Here is a 25,562-nt window from a genome sequence, read left to right on the forward strand (position 1 = left end):
CTGCATTCTGGAACAGTGGATTAAGCCAAGGCCTGCAGAATCTGCATCCCGTATCAGAGCAAGTTCCCACTGCTCTGCTTCTGATTCAGCTCCCTGCTGACACACCTGGGAAGGCAGCAGGAAACGGCCCAAACATGCGGGACCCTGCCACCCACTCCAGGTGGAGTTCCAGGCTCCTGGCTTCAGCCTGTAGGTATTTGCAGAGTAAACCAGCAGATGGAAGATCGATCTCTCTCTGTCTCTCTCCTCTCTCTCTGCTTCTCTTTCTCCCTCCCACTCCCACCCCTCCCCTGTATAATTCTGTCTTTCAAATCAATAAAATGAAATAAACCTCAGAAACAAGTGCAAGGAGTAAGATTTGTGTTGTTTAGACCTTTCAGTATATGTCAGTTTTACTAACAGACAAACCATTTGCTGCTACTGTGAGAGGCCTAACATATGTGGGCAATTAACTCCTCAAGTTAGGAGACAGGAAGTGATGTGCAAAAAGGGAAAATAAATATATTTGACATGGTGCTTTTTCGGATCTTTAGTAATATTTTTCTTTTTAAAAAGATTTATTTATTTAAAAGGCAGAGTGACAGAGAAAGAGAGAGATCATCCCTCTGTTGTTTTGTTCCCCAAATGCCCACAACAGACATGGTCTGAATCCAGGAGCAAGGAGCTCCATCTGCACTTCCCACATGGGTAGCAGGAAAACTCAAGTATTTGAGCCATCATTCTCTGCTTCCCAGGCACATTAGAGGGATGCTACATTGGAAGCAGAGCAGCAGGGACTCAACAGGCACTCTGATATGGGATGCTGATATAATAGGTGGCGGCTTAATTTGCTGCTCCACAACACCTGCTCCAGTAACAGTATTCTGTGAAATACTTTCTTTGGATGTTAAGCTACATTGATTGCCTTATGCTTTAAAACATAAGGTCCTAGAATACAAAATTTTGTTAAGATTTGATAATTTAAGAACTTGCCGCAGAGGACTATCTTCTAAGTACCCTCAGTAGAACTATAAAGCAGGTAAATGTTACTTTAAGCATCTCCCATATTTTAACCATATCATACCACAATGTATTAACAAAATCTAATAAAAAATAAAGACACCTTTTCCTCATCCACAAGTCAATACCTGTTACACCAAATTGGTTTATTATATATAAAGAGTTCTTTATCACAAAATTTAAGTTTATATATCTTCTCTATAGAAAGTATAATCAAAATAATGAAAATAAGTTCTATTTTAAAAAATTCTTACTTATTTTCATCTACTCAAAAGGCAGAGAGAGAGTGAGAGAGATCTTCCATCACTGATTCACCCCTCAAATGCCTACAACAGCCAAGGGCTGGCCCAGGCCAAAACCAGGAGCCAGGAACTCTATCTGCCCAGCCACTGCGTCATCATCAGCTGCCTCCCAGGAGGCATTAGCAGGAAGCTGGATCAGGAGAGCAGTTATCCGGGCCCAGACACGCTCCAATAAGGGATGCAAGCATCTCAAGCTGCAGCTTCATCTGCTGCACCACAATCCCTGCCCTGAGAATCTGTGTCTATCCTTAGACAGAAAAACCTGACTGGAATCTCCATCCATGCTACCACCTATGGAATATCCACAAATACATGAAGTGTTAGTTCAGGGCCATGCATATGCAAAGTGCTCAGCATACGACAGTGATGGGTTCAGAACATGCTACCCCAAAACATGGTACAGTGGCACTTGAGAAAACTCTGATGTAGAAAGGTTACCCTCTGCCTTCTCTTATCCTTCTGACCTTCCTCTGAAATAGATAAAAATAAGACCCTCATTTGAAAGGTGCCCACTCCATGTCTGGAAGAAAGGAATGTCCCTTTCTCTAGAGACACAGGGATGCAGAGAATCTGGGGAAAAACAAACAAACAAACAAACTGCCTATTTACCACCATCCGATCTCATCCCCTTTGTCCAATCACAGGTCCACACGACTGTCCACTCTTCATCAAACCTAAGCATGCAAATACACAGGCTTCCCCCATTGCCTTGGGTCTTCATTTCCGAAGAGTCCCCTGTTGGTAAAACTTACATGAAATCAATTTGGTTTTTGCTTTTCTTGCTAATCTAGCCTTTGTTATCAGTGCCTCAGCCATGACAAGCAGTTGTCATTGTTGTTGTTGTTGTTTGTATTACTGTGACACTTCCTCAAAAAAATCTTAATCTGATAGAAATGGCTGAAGCCAAATGCAGTAAGGCTAAAGGATAGAAGATCTAAAACTAAAATGTCAACAAAACCATGATGGAATTTTCTTTGTGAATGAGGACAGAAAATAGTTTTTCCTAAATTAATGTACACAGAACTGTTTTTACACCAAATCATGTCACAGGCTGTGTTGTAGCTACAATTTCAAGTGTGGTTGTTGTGCAGTGGCTTTTCATGGCTTCTTTTTCATACTCAAGTCCTGGGACAAAAACGTGTTGAAGATCTACATCACACCCATGTCCAAAAGACAATAAATAAACACAGTTTATACAAGGAAGCCAGCCTTCTAAATAGTTTAGACAGCTGGGTGTAAATTAGGCTGAAGAGATTTAAAAAAATCAGCATTAATCAAAACAGATTGGAGTGTAGGAGCCTAAATACATGATCAAAAAAATCCATCCATAACTTCCAGTGACCCCAAACAGTAATCTCAGATTTCACATTGCATCTAGCTAAGTCACTCACACAGTAAACAGTAGCATCTGGCCCTCATGCGGAATGGGGAATACAATGGGCTGATCCATAACTTTAGTCTACTTTAGACATTTAGATGGATGGGCTAAGAGCCCAGTGTGTTATAATAACCCTGAAAAGCTTTTGGCTCTGGCTGTGAACACATTAGCATTAACTTAAATCTGTTTCTTTGTTTACAACAAGAGATATTTGCTTGTGCTTTCTGCCTAAATGGAATCGGTTAAAGGCACCCAAGACCTTGAAAAGTGAAATTTGCAACCCATACAGCAGCTCTGCACAGTACTAAGCCTCTACAGACTTTTTTGCCTTCTTTTTCACATTTCTTCTTAGTTACCTCTTTTTTAAAGTATGCTATATTTTTATCTGGAGTTTCTGTCCATATTAAAAATAGTTATTCCTAATTTCCCCTTCCTGGTTCTCCCTCCCCCCCACCCCGCCTTCCTAACCTGAATCTTACAGTAAGTAATGGTTTGGAAGGTTTCTTGAAGATGTCACCATTTAGAAATGTCACACATGCAGCCATTTGTTCCTGAGCCAGAGAGTCCAGGCTGTTTAGAACAGCGTCCAGTTATTCTCACTGAAAACACTCAGAGCTACAAGAACTAATTTCTCCCGATACCTCACTATAGTTTAATGTCTACCACAAAACTAAGGCCTCACTAGACCAGTAGAAACTGATTACTACACATCAAGGATATAACCAGAGGGGCTGTGCATTGTAGCCAAGGTTTCCTGAAATGTAATTAAACAACAGCCAATCTAATTTTGTGTTTACTGCTTTCAGAAACACATCAACATAGATGAATTTTACATGACATTTATGTATATTTAGTTTGATTTCAAGCAAATATGTGAATTTCGCTCTGACCCAAATCAGACTGAATAATTATCAGATGGGTACTCAAATAACATTATGGAATAGCATTATGTTGGACTACCTTTTAAATATCATTATTCTTAAAAAATAAATATCATTCTCATAAGCATGCATTGAAAGAGTATATCCTGTCATTCAATCAATAACTATTTTTTGAAAATCTCTCATAGGCCTAGCATTAATGTAAAGAGGAAAATTAATCAGACTATAAGTTCAATTAGACATTTTAAATATTTTCAAACACGTCACCATGAATAGGCCTCAAAAACCATTCAAATGAAATGATACTTCTAAATGTTCTCATGGTGCATGAGTCTCCATAACTGAACAATACCCCCCCTTTTAGTTGGGGTAGCCCTGTTCCCCTTAAGCCAAGATTGGAACACTAGTGATCAGACACTTGAGATCATATCACACAATCCACAAAGGATATATTCATGCTATTCTCCTAAGAAAACAGAACTTAATTTTCTTTTTTAAAGACTTTTGAGTCTATTTCAAGACATTCTTTGGAACGAACAAGAAAATGCAGCGATTTTACTATCCTGTTACTAGCATACTAGCACAGCATTTTAAATAAAATGCAAAATAATCTGACATTGAAAAATGTAATCTGTAGGAACATGCTCTCTTGAACTATGTGAGCACAAGAGGAGCACTGGGCTGGGAGTCAATGGATGCAGGTTCTGATCCTGACTGTCACCCATCAGATATGTAACTGGCCACTTTTCTCCCCTGTAAGATACAGGGATGTACTGTCAGGCCCTAGGATCTGCTCCAGCTCTGAGCTCCTAACTGCCTTCCCTGAAAAGTAGAAGTGAGGGGTATAGATGGCCCTTCTGGGTTAAACATGGGTTACTTAGAGTGTCAATTAAGACAAACATTATGCAGAGCTTGTAAGAGAAATGGATCACATTCTTCTGTTTCTTTTTATAGTAATGTATTGATGTTCGGAGAAAAATTCTAAAATCGCCATAAATGGGCACCTCTACCTGAGGAAGCAGGTGGTACGTGTCTGCAGATACATAAGGGCTCCTCAGTTTTAGGACCAAGAAACCAATGTGCCCAAGTATGACCATCATTTTGCCAGCTTCTTCTTCACAGACACTGTACTGTCTTTGGCATGTGGCCAAAAAAGGAGGTGTGGTCTAGGGCTGATCAGAGAAGGCAGAGAGAGCTGGGTCAGGAAGAGGACCTCTGAAAGCAGTCCCGCCCTGTGTTCAGATACTTGAAGTGGCTCACAAAATTACAAGCAATATTATGAGACCCTTTCCAGGATAAATTCAGCTCTACTCAACACTGGAGATGGAGGACAAAGTGGGGCGGGGTGGGTGGGCTCTTCATTTTCTATGGCTTGTACCTGTAACATCCAGGGCTCACATAATGAATCAGAATCCTCTCTGCACTGGCGCTAAGGCAGCTCAGTGGAATAAAATGGCAACAGCAAAATCTATGTTCACAACAGTATGGGTGGGGCAAGTGCTTGCCTGTTGTTTGGTGTTCTGCAACTGAAACCACCCATTGCAAAGGGCTATAGAAAATGAACAGACCTCTGCTCCCATCCCATCATCTTTCCCACCCAAAAGTTTCAACAATGCTTAAATATCTCTGTGGCGAGTCCTTGGCCTCAAAGCTTACATGCAGAGACTCAGCAAAAAAGACAGGAGATTATACCTTAAGTACTGCATACAAATATATTTTCCAGTGCTTAAAGACATAGCCTAATTGCCTGCTGTCTTTCAAGGGAACACTGTATATCTTGACCTAAAACTCTATCATGTGTTCAAAGTAAACAATCTGTTATCTTAAACTGCCTTTTACCTCTCCTTCCAACCACACACATGTTTATTGTCAGTCTCTAAAAAAATGTAGTGTTATATGCTGAAAAGCAAGATTATTATTGGATGTATTCCTTTGCTCTCCAAAAAGGCCACACCTAAACATCAGAGAGGTGAGGCTCATTCGTTGATGCATGAGTGTGGGAACATGGTGATTGTTACTAGCCAAAAACCAAAAACCAAACCAACAATGCTTGGAAATCTGTACCTCATACACCCCTCTTTAATTAGGCTTTTAGAAGCAGGAAAGACAATTCGATTGATGGGATAAGGGAGAGCAAACTCCATCATTCTCAAACTGCCAGCACCTGTTCTGCCAGCTGACACTATTTTATATAAATTCTGACCATAAAAAGGCAATCTACTAACAGCACTGCTATTTACCAAAACCTAATCAAATTTGCTCACTGCTGGTTCCCCTGATTAATCTCGCAGCACATCCTCACCCAAAGCAGAGAAGAGGTGGCAGCCACTCAACGCTCAACCGGCACAAACACAGCAAAATATCTTAACACAAGCAGTGAGTGATTCCGACCAACAGAGCCACCACCCTCTCTTTCCTCTCTCTGCTTGCTTTACGGAGAGCACCAAATCAATTCACATTAACCAGATCTAAAAAATCTGCCCTAAAATTACAAAAACAAAAAACACAAATTAAAAAAAAAAAAAAAAAAAAGCCGCCACTCAGAGAACAAACCAAAATTAGAGCCAAGGGACATTTGCACATCAGTGCTGCCTTTGAACTCCAGAGCCCATGGAAAGCAAGGCTGCCCAGCCCAGATCCCGGGAGAGTGTTTTACAAAAGGCTTCCAGCACCCCCATCAACACTAACACTTCCTCCCCCGTTTCCAAAATACTCTGAATAAAGACTTTTCTTTAAGCACTTACAGGGAGCGGCAGTTTCTCTCTGAATGTGCCTGTGAGCCACGCAGCAGGAGGGGACTCGGAGCTGAGCCCCCAGCTTCCTTGCCGGCTGATATCTATGAGACAGCAGCCCAGGAACCGACTTTCCCATTACAGGCTCAGACCGTAATCCATGTGCTTCCCGCGGGCCAGTCCCAGCTGCCCACGGAGCACCACATGATCTGCTCTGACATCAGATCAGCCAGACGTGACAGCCCCTCCGCCAGCCTCTTCCACACTCACGCGTTGCATCATTCCTATGCCTTAGGCTTGCATTTAAGCAGGTGGTATGGAGTAGGGAGCTGTTCTCTCATTAGACATTTTTGGGGAGCCTGATTTCTTCTGTTTCTGACAGACGGAAAGAAATAAGCAAGAGAAAGCACTGGGATTTGTTTGCCTCCTGGAATTATCAGATCTATGGGAAGCCTGGCTCAGCGAAGCTGAGGAATGAGCTACTGTCAGGATGCCAGGACAGTGGGAGTGATTTCATCTGCAAACACTACCACCACCACCTGTCATTTTATGTATAGGTATATGTGTGCAAGAGTGTTTGGGTGTATTTAAGTCATAAAATACCGGTGTTTTGGGGGGTATTCAGGACACCTGTATCCTCCATCAGAGTACCTGGGTTCGAGTCCTGGCTTCACTTAGCTTCCTGCTAATGCACACTGGCAAGCAGCAGGTGATGGTTCTGAAATCGAAGACCCCCTAAAATTTTCACTGAAATGTGGCCCCTTAAAGTTCTCTAGAAGTACTATCCGGGGTGCCACATGTGCTACCGGAATTTGGGGTGCCTTATGATTTCACCACGGGCTTGTTACTAAATCCCGAATATTAATAAGCCCAAGAGGGTTCTTGCCTAATATTTAGAATAGAATTCTAAATACCAGCACAGATAAACAAGGCAGCATGGTATGTTTTAAGCTTTTATTTAGTGAGAAAGATGCATAGGAGAGTGAGAGCTTTATTTAAGAGAGAGAGGTAAATTGGGGTTCATACCAAGCACCAGGAACCAGCCACGTGGAAGAGCATCTAGGCCTGTATCTGGGCCAGGAAGCCTAGAGCATATGGCCCAAAGGCCATGCACCCTGGAGGCGTGGGGCTACAGCAAGACCCCTCCTGACAAGAGGTCAGGGAAGAAGAGCGGGCCAGGCCACACCATGTCCCGGCTTTTAACCCACGTCCAAAGGGGAGTGGTTAATTAACCTGATAGGCTGGTGGGCACCCAGATGTGGCCAGGTAGGGGCATGAGGCCACACAGGGGCGTGGCAAAGGCATCAGGTAGGGACATGAGGTCAGACAGGGGTGTGGCAAAGGCATGGTCTTCCAGTTCACAAATCTAACAATTTTAGCCTGTATGTCTGCCTATTTCATTTCAAGGAGTTGGATCCCTACCACCCATATAGGTGACCCAGATTTAATTCCTGACTCCTGACTTCACCCTGGCCAACCCTGGCTGTTATGGGCACTTGGGGATTGAACCAGTGGATGGAAGATTTCTCTGTGTCTCTCTGACATTCAAATAAAAAGAAATAAACACTTAAGTAAAATATTGATAGTTCTTGTGTTGTTTTTTAAAATAGTCACCACTTAGCTGGGTTCACGGAGGATCTCAGGGAAGCAAGTGCTGGATTCAACACAATATACAATAATTCCATTCTGAGGGGTCTCCCATACAGTCCAACAGAAATACTCAGGACTGAAAGACCCAGACAAGTAAGTGGGAGAAAGTAGGGATCTTCTATTCATGCTTGCATTCATTCATTCAGTAACCATTTTTTGGAACATATATAAGCCTAGCACAAAAGGGGAATAAGGAGAATATCTTGTTTTAACTGCATTAGTTCCTGTACACTTGATTTATCAACTGTATTTTGGATAGATCCCTAATTAGCTTATGAACATATAGGATATGCTTTTTAGTATCATTCTCAGTGACTTAAACATAAGTGCTCAATAAATAGTGAGAATAAATTGAGTCTAATATTGTGATAACAAATACAAATATTTGATCATCACTGTTTAAAGCACCGAATAACGTTTATAATTCCTTAAGTGATGAGGCAAGGTGAGCAAATTTTGTGTTTTTTTGTTTGTTTGTTTTTTGTTTGTTTGTTTTTGTTTTTTTTTTTTTTTTTTTTTTACAGGCAGAGAGGACAGTGAGAGAGAGAGAGACAGAGAGAAAGGTCTTCCTTTGCCATTGGTTCACCCTCCAATGGCTGCCGCGGCTGGCACACCACGCTGATCCAAAGGCAGGAGCCAGGTGCTTATCCTGGTCTCCCATGGGGTGCAGGGCCCAAGGACTTGGGCCATCCTCCACTGCACTCCTGGGCCACAGCAGAGAGCTGGCCTGGAAGAGGGGCAACAGGGACAGAATCCGGCACCCCAACCAGGACTAGAACCCAGGGTGCCAGCGCCACAGGTGGAGGATTAGCCTAGTGAGCCATGGCACCAGCCTGTTATAATCCCTTTTCAACCAAACCTGATCTGTGCTTTGATGGACTCTTGGTTGTTGAAGAGGAGCCCACCCTGTGGAACTTGAGGGTAAGCGTTAGTTGCCCAATAAACCAACCAGGAATGAGAAGGTTGGAATTTGAGCCTCACTCATCTCCAGGGAGGAAAGAGGGCAGGAGATTGAGTCAACTATCAGTGACCAGTGATTTAATGAGTCATGGCTACATAATGGAACCGCAGTGGAATCCCTACACAACAGAGTTCTGAAAACACTGGGGAAAGGGGCAGTGAGTACACCCGTGTTCCAGGACACTGGTGTGCCCCAAACCCTGCAGGGGAAGGAGCTCTGGCACCTGGGGCCCTTCCAGCCTCACTCATAGCTAGTAGTGTGTTTCCTTGAACTTTGTGAGCAATTACTGTGAACTGTCAAACCTGAGGGGAGAGTTATGAAAAAAAAATCTATTTTGTTGCAAGGTTGGACAGAAGTGTGGGTGACCTGGGACCCCTTACCTGTGACTGACATTTGAAGGTGGGGGCAGTCTTGTGGGACTGAGCCCTTATTCTGTGGTGTCTTAGTTACCACTGGGTAACTTAAAAATTTCTTGGTATAATCAACCTACACATTTGGTGTCAGGGGTATTCTGTGGGTAGAAACAGATTGCAGAGTATCAGGAGATTCAGTTTCATTCTTTGTAGGACTTATTTTCAGTAGAGATCAAACAAAAATTAAATGAAATCTCATATTGTATCCCGTAGTTCCAAGCATCCCAGTCACATTCTCAGGAAAATATCACACACTTGGTTCAAAACTAATAAAATGACTTAAATATTATATGTAGGGATGGGCACTGTGACACAGCAGCAAAGGCACTGCTTCTCTCGCTAGCTTTAAAATACATGAAGATAAATAAAGAAATAAGTAAATGTGGGGAGCAATTCGGACTAGACTAAGTTACTGGAATTAAGACTTATTCTATGCATCTGCTCTCCCACAATATGGCGCTGGGAGAGGAGTAAACAGCTTCTACGCAGCTGTCTCTCACCAACTTGAGTGATGACCTGCAGGAGCTGATCCTAATCCTGATTGGAGGAGAGCAGCGTACTCGGCGTGTGGGTAGCAGAGTTGGGATTGGTGGAAGAGGACTATAAAGGAGGAGAGAGACAACATGCACCAGGAACATCTAAGGGGAACACCTGAGGAACATCTGAGCAGCCCCAGAGAGCCAAGCCAAGGAGGTGGAAGGGACGGTAGCCAACCTGGGAAGAACCAGCAGCAAACCCGGGGAGGGCCGAGCAGACAAAAGAACAGTGCAGGGTCCTGTGTCGTTCCTCCACGAAGAGGGGGAGCGACATAATGGTGCCGTGACTCGGATAAGAAACCTAGGAGGGAAGAAGCGGGAAGAAGTGGGAAAATACTGGAGAGAGAGACTAGGGAAGAGCCTAGGGAAAAGCCGGACGGAAAAAGTGCCGGAAAAAGTTAGGATTGAAAGCGAAAGTAAAAGCTGGAGGAAACTTAGACTCGGATACGGACTATGGCGGGGAAGCTGGGAGAAATCTCTAAGGTCGAAAGCGAAAGTGAAAGCTAGAAGAAACTTAGACTCGGATACGGACTGTGGGGAGAAGCCAGGAGAAATGAGAGGGGAATATTGTTGGAAGAAAAGTTAGGAAGCATACCGGGTAGAGAAAAATGTTAGGAGGATGAAGCCGCGGGGGCAGGCTGAGGCGGAGACGTAAGCTAGGTTTCGTCAAGTCAGCCCAGGGAGCAAAAGGCGAAAATCTAAAACCAGAGGCGGAGACGTAAGCCAGGTTGGAATCCGTCAGATTAGCCCGGGGAGCAAAAGACGGGAAGCCAAACCGGGAGTGGAGACGTAGGCTAGGTTGGATTTCGCCAGGTTAGCCCGGGGAACTTAGAATGAAACCAAGAAGTGGAAACGTGAGCTAGGCTGTGTGATTTGCGGAAGCCGCCGCGTGCAGAGAGAGCACACGGGGCACGAATAGATAGGAAGTGCAGGGCTGGCGCGGGGCCATGGTGCGGGTGCAAAGGGCGCGGAGACCGCGGAGTGCGCACGAAGCCGGGAAGCCGCGCAGAGCCGGGAACCCGCCGCAGGGCGGGCGCCGGGAAGCTGCGCAGATGAGAGAAGCATAGGCTGAAGCGGCGCAGAGCCGGGAAGCCGCCGCGGGGCGAGGCGCCAAGAAGCAGCCTCGGGGTGGGCGCCAGGAAGCCGCGGGGATAAGAGAAACAGAAGTTTAGAAGTAAAATGAGAGAAATAGGAATGCTGGCAGATAGAAGTAAAATAGGAGAAATAGGAATGCCCTGAGATAGAGAAATAGAGAAAAATAAGGCCTCCCCACAACATGGCAATGAGAGAGCTTGGATTCAGTCTGCCTGATTAGGCGATAAGCACCAGCAGGCAGCTCGAGCAGAGTATGAGCTGCAGGTCACCGAAGATAGGCACGAATCAACATCAATAAGTCTCCCCACAATACGGCAATGAGAAGGCTCGGATTCGGTTTGCCTGATTGGTAGGGCTTGTAAGCACCTGCAGGCAGTTCTAGCAGAGTAGAGCATGCACTGCAGGGCACCGAACACAGGCATGCATCAGCGCCTAAAAACCTCCTCACAACATGGCAAAGAGAGGACCCGGATTCGGTTTGCCTGATTGGTAGGGCTTGTAAGCACCTGTGGGCAACTCTAGCAAGCAGAGCAGAGTGTGTGCCGCGGGACACCAAAGACAGGCGCGTATCAACGCCAAAAAATAAAAAGAAAGGGGGAAACGTAAATATGTTCTTTGAAGATTTATTCATTTATTCATTTGAAACCAGAGTTACAGAAAGAAAGGGAGAGACACAGATAGAGATCTTCCATATACTGTTTCACTCCACAGACGGCGGCAATAGCCCACAGGAGCTGAGCAAGGCTAAAGCCAGGAGCCAGGAGCCTTTTCTCAGTCTCCCACAGGGGTGGCAGGGGCCCAAGCACTTGGGCCATCTTTCACTGCTTTCCTAGATGCATTAGCAGGAAGCTGGATCAGAAGTGGAGCAGTGGGGACTCGAACTGACATCCATATGAGATGTTGGCATCACAGGTGGCAGACTAACCCGCTATGCCACAACACCAGCCCCAAAAATAATAAAACATATTTTTTTAAAAGAAAGAGAAAATGGGGCCAGCAATGTGGTATAGCAGCTACTGCCACGCAGCATCCCATTATGGGTGCCAGTTTCAGTCCCAGCTACTCCACTTACCGTCCAGCTCCATACAAGGGACTAGGAGAGCAGCAGAATATGGGCCAAGTCCTTGGGCTGAAACCCCAAGAAGCTCCTGGCTCCTGGCTTCGGCCTGGAACAGCACTTGCCATTACACCCATCTGAGGAGTGAACCAGCAGACAGAAAATCTCTCTCTCTCTCCTCCCCGCCCCCACCCCGGTTGCTCCCTCTCTCTGTGTAACTCTGCCTTTTAAATAAATAAATAAATCTTTTTTAAAAATAGAGGAAGAAAACTCTACAAACCACTTTAAGTGCCTGGAACAGAGAATAATGAAAAACAAAGGTTTGAATATTTTGTGATTAATCTGTGGAAAAGAGCTAAGTGTTAAAGTAAGATAAAGGAAATTAAAAGTACATATTTTTCTACTATAGAAGTACTTTCTTGTTTGAATTTCTTGGGATCTTTCTGACCTTTAATTTAAAAAATATAATTAAATTTGGCCCTTTGAAAATATTTCTTTGGGACTGGCGCTGTGGCAGAGTGGGCTGAGCCTCTGCCTGTGGTGCCGGCATCCCATACGGACTCTGGTACAAGTCCCGGCTACTCCACTTCCTTTCTAGTTCTGTGCTATGGCCTGGGAAAGCAGTAGAAGAAAGCCCAAGTCCTTGGGCCCCTGCACCAGCCTGGGAGACCTGGAAGAAGCTCCTGGATCCTGGCTTTGGATCAGCTCAGCTCTGGCAGTTGCAGCCACTTGGGGAGTGAGCCAGTGGATGGAAGCCCTCTCTCTCTGTTTCTCCCTCTCTCTGTCTGTAACTCTACCTCTCAAATAAATAAATAATAGAAATGTTATAAAAGATAGACTTTAACTTAAAAAAATAAAAGAGCTCTCTCCAGATCTCTCTCTGTGTCTCTTGATCTTTCTCTCACTCTCTCTTTGATCTCTCTCTTACGCTCTCCTTCTCCCTCTTTTCCTTCTTCACCCCTTCCCTCCAGTCTGACGGGTTTCCCCACCAATAAACCCTTTCCCTTAAAAATTAAATTAAAAAAAAAAGAAAAGAAAATATTGCTCTTCAGGTATCCATCTGTACCAACAGAGGGATCTCTCATCAATATTTCTTACTACATTGAGCTAAGTAAAATAGGAAATTTGGCCTCACAAAGAAAATGCTCTTCCAAAAACCCAAAATAACAAAAGTTTAATATTCAAAAGACCATCACTACCACTGCTTGCCTTGGAGTCCAAGCCGCCACAGGGATCTTTCTCCTGGACTACTTACACTTGGAATCCAAACAGCTCACAGAACACTCCTCTCAAGCTGAATCCTCTTTTCCATAAAACCTTCACATAGTTTCTCGTCTCTCTAATGTCTTACTACGTCACCTGAAACCATCCAATCAAATGGTACATATGTTTCACAAGTAGCTCTCTTCTGTAGTAAGTAGCAAAATGAGCTTTATTCTCCCTGGCTGTGCTATTGTTTATTAAGTACTTATCATTTTGTTTTCTGTAATTCCTTTATTTCACTAGGAAGAATTATCAGAAAATGAATTATTGAATCAAAGGATCTGGTCTTATTGCAGAGTATGGTGTTTGGACTAGAAATACAGCTGCCTGCCCAAAGACTACAACACCCAACTTCCCTTGCAACAAAGGGTGGCCTTGTGAGCTGAATTCCAACTCTCTTGCTTAAAAGAAAATAGCTTTTCCTACACTTCTTTTTTTTCCTTCTGTGAGAGCTTGAATATAGACTTTCCTGCAACCTGGCTTTAACAACACAGCTTTAACACTTAAGGAATGGCAAAGCTAATGAAAGGAAGAAAACAAGACCCCTAAATGATTACAACAGAAAGTGGAGCTCCCAGCCCAGACCACTCACTCTAGAATGTTGCATGAGTGAAAAACAAATTTGTTTGTTTGTTTGTTTGTTTGACAGGCAGAGTGGACAGTGAGAGAGACAGAGAGAAAGGTCTTCCTTTGCCGTTGGTTCACCCTCCAATGGCCACTGCGGCCGGCGCACCGCGCTGATCCGATGGCAGGAGCCAGGTACTTATCCTAGTCTCCCATGGGGTGCAGGGCCCAAGCACTTGGGCCATCCTCCACTGCACTCCCTAGCCACAGCAGAGAGCTAGCCTGGAAGAGGGGCAACCGGGACAGAATCCGGTGCCCCGAACGGGACTAGAACCCGGTGTGCCGGCGCCACAAGGCGGAGGATTAGCCTAGTGAGCCGCGGCACCGGCCACAAATTTGTTTTTCGAATGAAACTTCATTTTGGTATCTCTGTGTTACAGGATCTTAGACTGTACCCACTACAAATGGCTTGAACTTTTTGACTCCTAATTCGTATTGCTAAATCACTTATCAGGAAGCTAGTAACCAGGTGACATTTTTATCAGTGTGTGCAAGATTACAATTTTACTGGATTCTTGTCAGCACTGAGCTTTTTCTTTTTTTAAAGAAAATCTACAAATTTAAAAAGGAAAGATAGTATATATTCTCTTTTTTTCTTTTTTCTTTTCTTTTTCTTGGGGGGCGGGAAGAGAGAAAGAGAGAGAGTTCCCATGAATTTGTTCACTTCCCAACTGCTGGGGGTAGACTGGGGCCAAAGCTGGGAACACAATTCATAATCTCACACATGGGTGGGAGAAACCCAATTACTTAAGCCATCCTTGCTATCTCCATGGATCTGAACTGGAAGGAAGCTAGTCAGGTGACAGAGCTGGGAATCAAACTTAGGTGCTCTGATACGGCATGTGGGTATCTTATGTGCCAAACAACAACTTTTTATTCTATTTTTTTATTCTTAGGAAACTGAATATTGTTCAATAATTACTGTTTATTCCTATTGCATCTTTTTCAAATCGCTTGTATTTTAATTTTTTTGGAATTTAAGTATTCTTCTTGTCCATTCGACTGAGCTTCATTATTTGCCTTTCAATTCTGTTTTTGGAAAACATATGGAAATATTTTATTATGACCAATTCTAATATTCCCATTGTAATGTGTTGCACTCCATGCTCTCATAATGCTCGGATTTTGAACCCTAAATACCATTCCCCAAGTAAAAGAATCAGGGCTCTTTAGGGAAAAGGCTGATTTCAGATCTGAGGCAGAGAACATATAAGATGAGCTTAGAATATCATCTCATACCAGAAAGCAAGGAAGTTACCCAAGAGCACTGAGACTGTTCCAAAGGACACAGGAGTGTTCTTAGGGAGACTCCCAAAGGCCAACCTCATCAAAGCATCTATTCTAGTAACTGTGGCTCTAGAAAAAAAGAAACACACCAAACTTAGCTTAACACATTCACTTCTCTCACAAATCTTCAGTTTCTAATTGATGCTGTTTTCTATTCCAGTTAGCATGAATTAAGCACTTCAAAAGCTGGACATGCAGCAAGTGTTCGAAATTGTGGTTAAGACCCCACTTGGGATACATACATCCGGTATCAGTGTGCCTGTGATCAACCCCCTGTTGGATTTCCAATCCCAGCTTCCTGCTGAGGTGCACCCTGGGAGGCAGTGGTGATGGCTCAATTACTTACATCCCTGGGACCCATGTGGAAGACCCAGATGGAGTTCCTGCTTTCTGGCTTTAGCCTAACCCAGCCCTGGCTGTTGAGGACATTGGGTAGTGAACCACAAGTGGTTAGATGGTTTCTCTCTCTCTCCTTCTCTCCCTCTCTCCCTCTCTCCCTCTTTTCCTCTCTCCCTCTCTCTCCCTTTCAAATAAATAATTAATTTTTAAGAAAGTTGGATGTGTCTGGGGCCCAAACTAAAACAACCAAGGGGTAGAAAAATCAAGACTCCTTAGTCCTCTCTCTGTATCTCTTTGTTGTCTTTGGGAAATACAATCTGTCACAGCATCATAAAGAACAGTATACTTGATTGACACACTTGAATATATAAAGTTCCTGATATTCAAAAAAAAAAAGCAGACACATTTTCCACCAGTTGAGGAGTTGAGGTGAATATTATACCAATTCTTTACCCAAAAATTGGTAATGGGCTAAGTATTGATTCTGTCTATTCCCCATGAAACTATATTCAGAGTAACAGATAGCCCTGGTTCATAAGGGGAACTCTACTAGAAGAAGCTTAGTTAATGAATACAAAGGAGCTTGAGGAATTGGAAAAATCACCATTTTGTAACTTGTAATAGAGTAACTGGTTAAACAAAATCAGCAAAGAGGGAGGTATTGTGGAGCAGCAAGTTAAGCCACCACTTGGGATGCCAGCATCCCAGATATATCTGAGTGCCAGTTCAAGTCCCAGATCCCCTACTTCCCAACAAGCTTACAGCTGAGGCATCTGGGAGGCAGCAGATTATAGTCCCAGAATGTGGGTTCCTGTGACCCATATGGGAGACCCAAATGGAATTCCTGTCTATTGACTTCAGCCTGGCCCAGCCCCAGCTGTTTTGTGCATTTGAGGAGTGAACCAGGAGATGTAAGATCACTTCCTTTCTCTTTCAAATAAATAACTACTTTTTTAGAAAGCTTTTATTTAATGCATGCAAATTTCATAGGTATAGCTTTAGGAATATAGTGGTTCTTCCTCCCATAACCACTCTCCCACCCCCAATCCTGTCCCATCTCCTAATCCCTCTTCCATCACATTCTTAATTAAGATTCATTTTTAATTAACTTTATATACAGAAGAGGAACGGCCAGGGATCAAACCAGCATTCCTATATGGGATACCAGTGTCAAAATCAACCCACTGTGCCTCAACACTGGCCCCATTATGACATATTTATGACAAAAATTATTACCTGAATTTAGTCACAACGTTATGTCAAAATGTCCGGTATGGGATCAAAATGACTCCACCAAGAAACTATTGGAATTCATAAAAGAGTTTGGTAAAGTGGCAGGATATAAAATCAACACAGAAAAATCAGTAGTCTTTGCATACACAAATAATGTCATGGCTGAGAAAGAACAGAAAGATCAGTCCCATTCACAATAGCTCCAAAAAGAATTAAATACGTTAGAATAAATTTAATGAAGGATGTCAAAGATCTCTACAATGAAAATTACAAAACACTGAAGAAAGAAATAGAAGAAGACATTTAAAATGGAAAAATCTTCAATGTTCATGCATTGAAAGAAACAACATCATCAAAATGTCCTTACTAACAAAAGCAATTTACAGATTCAATGTGATCCCAATGAAAATACCAACAACATTCTTTGCAGATCTAGAAAAAAACGATGCTAAAATTCATATGGAAACACAAGAGACCCTGAATAGCTAAAGCAATCTTACACAACAAAAGCAAAGCTGGAGGCATCACAATACCTGATTTCAAGGGCAGTTATAATCAAAACAGCCTGGTACTGGCACAAAGACAGGTAGACCAATGGAACAGATTAGAAACTCCAGAAATCAATCCATACATCTACAACCAACTTAGCTTCAACAAAGGAGCTAAAATCAATCCCTGGAGCAAGGACAGTCTCTTCAACAAATGGTGCTGAGGAAACTGGATCTCCTCATGCAGAGGTATGAAACTAGAAGCCTACCTTACACCTTACACAAAAGAACACTCAAAATGAGTCAAAGACATAAATCTACGACCTATACCATCAAATTACTAGAGAACATTAGGGAAACCCTGCAAGGCATTGGTGTGGGCAAAGACTTCTTGGAAAAGATCCCAGAAGCACAGGCAATCAAAGCCAAAATTGACAAATGGGATTAGATCAAGCTGAGGAGCTTCTGCACTGCAAAAGAAACGCTCAGCAAAGTGAAGACACAACAGACAGAATGCAAGAAAATATTTGCAAACTATGCCATGAATAAAGGATTAATGTCCAGAATCTATAAAGAGCCCAAGAATTTTAACAACAACAAAACAAACAATCCAGGTAAGAAATGGGCAAAGGACTTGAACAGGGATTTTTCAAGAAAGGAAAGTAAAATGGCCAACAGACACTTGAAAAAATGCTCAGGATCACTAGCCATCAGGAAAATGCAAATCAAAAGCACAATGAGGTTTCACATCACTCCAGTTAGAATGGCTTTCATACAGAAACCAACATACAAATATTGGCAAGAATATGGGGGAAAAGGTACCCTAATCCACTGTTGGTAGAAATGTAAACTGGTACAGACACTGTAGAAGACAGTATGGACACACCTCAGAAATCTGAATATAGACTCACCATATGATCCAGCTATCCCACTCCTGGGAATTTACCAAAACCAAAAGAAATCAGCATCTGCAAGAGTTATCTGTATCCCCATGTTCATCACAGTATAATTCACAATAGCTAAGATGTGAAATCAACCCAGATGTCCATCAACTGTTGACTGGATAAAGAAATTATGGTATATGTACACTATGGAGCACTACTCAGCTGTAAAAAAAAAAAAAAAAAAAAAAAATCCTTTCTTTTGTAACAAGGTGGACACAACTGAAAACCATTATACTTAGTGAAATAAACCAGTCCCAAAAAGACAGATATCATATGTTTTCCCTGATCCGAGCTAACTAATAGAGTACCTGAAATGGACATTTTGAGATTTGATGATTGTTTATAGACTTTGTCTCCTACTTTGAGAAAGTGTTTTCTTCTTCATACTAGTTGTTGAAATCTTTTACTTAGTGTAAATGATCATTAAGTAAGATGAAAATAGATCTTTGTAAAATTTAAGAGTGGGAATGAGAGAGAGAGGAGGAAGAAGGGTTGAAGCATGAGCAGGAGTCAGGGTGAGGTGGGAAGTATCACTATGTTCCTCAATCTGTATATATGAAATACATGAAACTTGTATAATTAAGTAAAATTCAAAAAAAGAAAAAATAAATCCTTTTTTTTTAAAAAAAAGTCCAGTCTACAGGAAACACAATACAGAGTCACAGAAATGAAGGCACAAAGAAACAATTATATAGAACCAGAAGAAATAATTCTACCAGAAAACTGGTTCAGTATTTTCAACACAGAAATGTAATGGGAAAAAAGGGAGGACAGGGGAGAGGACAAAGAACTTTTATGGACTAAAGAAGAAATAAGGGCTGTAGCCCTGTAGTGACAGCCCAGCATTAAGAGTCATGGAGCTGGGCACAGGTGGCATTGTGGGGATAAGGGGCTGTCAGGTTGATGATTTTCAGTTGCTCCACTTTGATCCAGCTCCCTGCTCATGTGCCTAAGTAAGCAGCAGAAGACGGCCCAAGTCCTTGGGCCCCTGCACCCACACAGGAGACCCAGAAAAAGCTCCTGGCTCCTGACTTCAGTCTGGCCAGGCTCGGCCATTGTGGCCGTTTGAGGAATGAATCAGAGGATGGATGCACTCACTCTCTCTCTCTCTCTCTGTAACTCTGCATTTCAAATAAAAGAAAATAAATCTTTAAACAAAAAGTCATGGATGGCTGTCATTATGGCACAGCAGGTTAGGACACCACCTGGGACACTGGTATACTGTATGGGGGCCAATTCATGTCCTACTTCTGATCCAGGTCCTTGCTAATGGCCTGGGAAAAGCAGAAGAAGATGGATCGTGTGAGATGCCCATGTCACAGGCAGCAGGTTAATGTCACAATGCCAGCCACATGATTTGATGTTAGCACTTAATATAAATTACCAGGGGCTTTTTTTTTCCCAGTATTTGTCTCTTCCTAATCACTGTACCAGAACATTTATGAAAGAATTCCTCTGTTTCTCCCCAGTTGATATATATTTTGTCTTATATGAACTTATTTATAAATCAGGGTCTATATCTGAGATAAACCTGTTAATTTTTCCATGCCAATGTCATATTAACTTAACCATTATAGTTTGTTCAGGAACACACCAACCTTCTCCTTTCAATTTATAAAACCATTATTGTCTATATTTTTCCGTGTAACTTTTGGAATTCTGTAGTCTCAAAATCTCACTTTTTTCTTTTTATTTCTATTGGGTTTTGACTAAATTGAGAATTACCATCTCCATAATACTGACAAGTATTACACTTAATCCGATTCAAATTTAGAACCTCTATTGTTTATTTCTTCCTTATATGGAGCCATAATTGTTTTCTTCAAATTCTCCAGCTCTCTGGCTTTAGTTCTGCTCTCTGGAGAGGCATAAAATTTATGTACTCCTCTTCCACATAACTGAAGAGACAATTATGCATCCAGTGTAATCAGCCATTTCCGATTTAACTTGATTTTCACTGTCCTGCTCACCCACTTCCGTTGGGCTCCACTTTGTCAGTGTTTTCTCTTGAAATGCAGAACCCAGCTCCAAGGACATGAACTTCCAAATGTGTGTGGTCTAAGAATCACAAAGAAGTAGGATTATTATTTCCTTTATTTTGGACACTCAGCTATTGCTAATGCAGTCTAGATTTGTGTCCACTTATCTTGGCAGTCCCCACCACACTGGCTCACATTAAGCTTGCAGTCAGCTAAAATCATTAAACTTCTGAAAACAGGCCTTCATTTTCCCCAGTATAAGCCCATGAATTCTGAACCTACTTGTACGTGGATGGCTGTGAGTATCCCTATGAAATCTCATCTTTTCAACATCCATCCATCATTTCAGCCTAACTATAAATTCTATCTCCCATGGCATTAAAAGCCAGTTTTCTGCAAATTGAATAAATATGCCTTATTAGGCCTCATCCACCAAGCAGGGAAAAGAGCAAAATAACCAAGTTCTGTGACAACAACAAAATGCTGCCTTTTGGGGAATTACCCAATGCCAAGTTGCAATATTGAATATTTAGCATTGCCTTACCAATCAGAGACCTATGAAAAAAAGGTTTTCCCTTTTGAAACATTCATTTATTCATTTTTATTTATTTGAAAGAGTGACAGAGAGAGGGAGGGGGAGAAATAGAGAGAGATAGACATGATAGAGATGGAGATAGAGATAGAGATAGAGATAGAGATAGAAAGATAGATCTTCCATCTGCTGGTTCACTCCTCAGATGACCACAACAGCTGTGGCTAGGCTGGGCCAAAGCCAGGAACCAGGATCTCCATCCATGTCTTTCACATGGATGGCAGGGACTCATGTACTTGAGCCATCATCTGCCTCCTAGGTGCATTAACAAGAAGCTGGAAGAGGAGCAGAGGTGGGATTTGATCCCAGGCACTCTGATAAGGGATGGGGGTCCCAAGCAGCAACTGAACTTGCTACACCTCAGCACTTGCCTCAGATTTGCGCCTTTTTTTTTTTTTTTTTTTTTGTAAGAAACCACCAACTCCATAGGGGTTTACATTTTTTAAAAATTTATTTACCTATTTATTTATTTTGAAAGGCAGAGTCACAAAGAGGTAGAGGCAGAGAAAAAAAGATCTTCCATCCACTGGTTCACTCCCCAGATGGCCGAAAGGACTGGAGCTGCACTGATCCGAAGCCAGGAGCCAAAAACTTCTTCCAGGTCTCCCATGTTACAGGAGCCCAAGGACTTAGGCCATCTTCTACTGCTTTCCCAGGCCATAGCAAAGAGCTGGATTGAAAGTGAAGCAGCTGGGACTAGAACCGGGGTCCATCTGGGATGCCGGGATCACAGGAGGTGTCTTTACCCACTACCCCACAGCGCCAGCCCCCCAATAACTATTTTAATTAAAAATTGTAAAAATCAAATGCTTTCTGCAAAAATATATTCTAGCAATATAAGACTACATAAAGTAATATTTCCCCTCTTCACCATCTAATCCTATTTTCTTTTTTTAAGCAGATTTATTTATTTACTTAAAAGGCAGAGTCACAGGGACAGAGTGAGAGATCTTTTATCTGCTGGTTAACTCCCCAGATGGCTCCAATAGCCAGGACTGGGCCAAGCTGAAGCCAGGAGCCAGGAACTTCTTCCAGGTCTCCCATGTGGGTATAGGGGTCCAAGTTCTTGGACCATCTTCCTCTGCCTTCCCCGCCCATCAACAGGGAGCTTGATTGGAAATGGAGCAGCCAGAACGCAAACTGTATATAAATATACACTTATCTATGTATAAATTTTATACATATATTAAATCTAAATACACAAATTTAAATAAAGAAGAAGGAGCAATTGTTTAGCATATAGCAGGAAATATACTCTTGCCCTAGTATGCTCCCAGGAAGGAGTAAGCTGTATGCCCCTTCCTGTTGTACATCTTGGATATAATCCCCCAGGAAAATCTCTAATTCATAAATTAGTAATTCCATAGTGGCATCCTAAAGAAAGATTGGCAGCAACAATTAAACCACGAACAGCTTCTTCTAATTTCCCTCTAGACATCCCATCCTGAAAGCCTCCCTTCAGGGGTCGCACAAACATTCCAAATTCAGGTCATCACAGTGGAATGTACCCTCTTCCTCAGGAGCCTATGCCTCCAGTTTTTCCATCTCACCTAGTGGCCCAAGCCAGAAACAAGGTTATACATTCTCTCCATGTCAGATATCAGAAAAGTCACAGTCCTGGAAAAGAGCACTCAAGTTATATTTAAACTTCTCTGCATTCCCAGTTTATAGCAAAAATTGCATAGCCTCCCAGACTCTCACTGTCCCCTGCCCTCAACCATTCTCCACACCGCAGCCGGAGGTCTTCCCAGAACATGAGTGTTGTTAGGACACCTCCCTTCTCCAAGCCTTTTAATAGATCTCCGTTGTTCTTGGAATAGAATCCTGAGGAGGGTGTGAAACATCCTCCTTGAAAGAGTGCCTGTGGTCTCTCTGGCTTCATCTCTCACTCTCTCATCCTCACAATCTGGTCTCAAACCACTCACCTCCTCCCATTATCATAAACACACGTGCTTACTCACACTGGAACATTTCAGATGCTAGTTCTTCTACGGGCTTCCCCATTTTCTGCTTCACTGAGTCCTGTGCAGTCAATGGGCGTTAACTTAGTGATCAATTCCTGTAGGAAGCCCCCTAATCCTTTCACCCTGCATTAGAGGTCTCTTTTCTGTGCATAAGAGGCATCCCGTGCTTCCTCCATCATCTGTTAACACATAGCCCTGATCACTGCACTGTTCACTTGTCTCTCACCATCAGGATCAGTTCACCTGTACCATCAGGACCAAGCACAGTACCGGGGACATGGTAGAATCTCAGTAAACAATCATTAAAGTAATGCAGATCCTCAGAGCCAGACACTACATATATTTATATTAGGGGGCAGTTTAATCCAAGGTGTAAGGATAATGAACAAAATGATAGCACAGTTACGTGTAGCATTTTGTTAGCTATTAAGGGATAGCTTGCATTTAAGACAAATTCCACACTGAAAAATCAGCCTATTGTTTAATCTACAGGAAGGAAATCAGTCTATCATTTAGCTACAAAATATATCCTTCTCATTCTGAATTAACACAGAAAGCAGAATCAATAATGTCACTAGTAGATTGACTCTTGTGGTGTGGTGTCCAGAATAGTTCTGTTATTTCCATAGTCCCATGAGTAATCCTCAGTTTTACAGGTTCAGCAGCTCAAGTTTATTATTTTACCCCAAAATTAAAAATCCATGGAGGTTGACTTCCTCAGTAGGGGGTCCTTCAACTGGGCATGGAATAAAAAAAAAAATCATTTGAGTGACTATTTCTCAATTCTCCCAAGGATGACAAGTAACTAGTATAATGACAAGTAACTAGTACCAGGACAAATAACTAGTACCATTCTAGATGCAAAGAGACACTAATTCATTACACACAATGGATGCCTTATATCTATTAGAGCTTATTTTACTCCTAGAACACCAGAGGGTTTGACTCATATGAAATAAACTACTGGTTGATTTATATAGATATAGATATAAATAAATATATACCTAAAGATATACTAATTTGTAAGATAAAATATGCATCACCAAAAGTAAACCTCAGGATCATTACTAATATAATGTGACTTGAAAAATACAGGCTTTAGAGCCAAAGGGCTAGGTCTTTTTTTTTTTTTTTTTTTGACAGGCAGAGTGGACAGTGAGAGAGAGAGACAGAGAGAAAGGTCTTCCTTTTGCCGTTGGTTCACCCTCCAATGGCCGCCGCGGCTGGCGCGCTGTGGCCAGCGCACCGCGCTGATCCGATGGCAGGAGCCAGGTACTTCTCCTGGTCTCCCATGGGGTGCAGGGCCCAAGCACTTGGGCCATCCTCCACTGCACTCCCTGTCCACAGCAGAGAGCTGGCCTGGAAGAGGGGCAACCGGGACAGAATCCGGCGCCCCAACCGAGACTAGAATCCGGTGTGCTGGCGCCGCAAGGCAGAGGATTAGCCTAGTGAGCCGCGGCGCCGGCCCGGGCTAGGTGTTTTGAAAGGTTACTCCAATTAACTGTCATGTCCTGTCAACCCAGCCTTATTCTCTAAAGAGAGCCAGACTGCAAGCTCTTTAAGAGAAGGAATAACATTTGCCTTAATGCTACATTTTATTGAAATTTGGACTCCTTAACAATTAACATAATGTGTGACACATACCCCAGTTCATTAACTGAATATATGAACAGATGGATAAGTAAATCACACTTACCATTTGGATTATTTTCTATTGAGTTACTTTTACATGTGGTGTGCAGATTCTTGCTCATTCATTAAACACTAACTTATCATGTGCCTGGATCATAGGTAGGAACTGAGACAGGTTATGTATTTTACATAGCAAGTCATGTTCCTTAATCAACCACTTCACACACACCAAAAGAGCTATTATCCAACACACACACACACACACACACACACACACACAATAAGGAATGCTGATTAGGATGTACAAAAGTTGTAATATTTGTGTCTTGCTGGTAGGAAAGTAAAATGGCACAGCCGCTCTGAAAAACAATATGGAGCTTCCTCAAAAACCGAAAATGGAATACTTTTGTCATATGATACATCAATTCACTTGTAGATATATATTCTAAAGAATTGGAAGCTAGAATTCAAACAGTTATTTGTATACCCATATTCATAGCAGCATTTTTCACAATAGCCAAAAGGTAGAAGCAACTCAAATGTCCCTTGATGGACAAATAAAATATGCTATGAACATTCAATGGACTATTATTCAGCCTTGAAAAGAAAGGAAATTATGACACATAATACACCATGGATGAACCTTGAGGAAAAACAAGCAAAATAAGCCAATCACAATATGACAAACACTGTACAATGCCTCTTGTTTGAGATTCCCAGAGACAGAAAGTAGAATGGTGGTTGCCAAGGACTGCTGGATCCAGAGTTACTGTTTGATGAATACAATGTCTGGAGATGATGATGGTAGGAGCTGCACAACAATGTGAATGCACATAAGCCACAGTTCTGAATATGTAAAACTGGTTTAAGTGGCAAGTTTTGTGCTCTGTATGTTTTTATCACAATTTTAAAAATTAATCTTGTCCATTTTCATCCTCTTTCTGGATGTTGACATCTATCTAACTGTATAATCAGTAGGTCTTATTCTTTTTGCATAGAGAAAAATATTTTACTCACTTTAGCAGAGCACTGGAAGCAACTGAGGCCCCTCTTGAGTCACCTTGCCCTGGAATGCATCCATCCTCCACTGCACTCCCGGGCCATAGCAGAGAGCTGGCCTGGAAGGGGGGCAACCGGGACAGAATCCGGTGCCCCAACCGGGACTAGAACCTGGTGTGCCGGCGCCGCTAGGTGGAGGATTAGCCTATTGAGC

General features: G+C 42.5%; 1 protein-coding gene across 14 annotated transcripts in view; it reads right to left on the bottom strand.

Annotated features, from left to right (window-relative positions):
- Positions 1–25,562, bottom strand: part of ANK2 (ankyrin 2) — a 677,994-nt gene that overhangs the window by 568,272 nt on the left and 84,160 nt on the right. For 4 of the 14 annotated variants that reach the window (XM_070047723.1, XM_070047720.1, XM_070047711.1 and 1 more), the window contains exon 1: positions 6,305–6,452. The exons of 5 other annotated variants lie outside the window; for them this stretch is intronic. The gene's annotated coding sequence lies outside the window, so the exon portion shown is untranslated. Of the gene's footprint in view, positions 1–6,304; positions 6,496–25,562 lie in introns of those variants that run through there. 5 more of the 14 variants (XM_070047722.1, XM_070047719.1, XM_070047716.1 and 2 more) reach the window with 2 other exon arrangements.

This window comes from Oryctolagus cuniculus, chromosome 8 (genome assembly GCF_964237555.1).
Source record: "Oryctolagus cuniculus chromosome 8, mOryCun1.1, whole genome shotgun sequence".
In the NCBI taxonomy this organism is placed as follows: Eukaryota; Metazoa; Chordata; class Mammalia; order Lagomorpha; family Leporidae; genus Oryctolagus; species Oryctolagus cuniculus.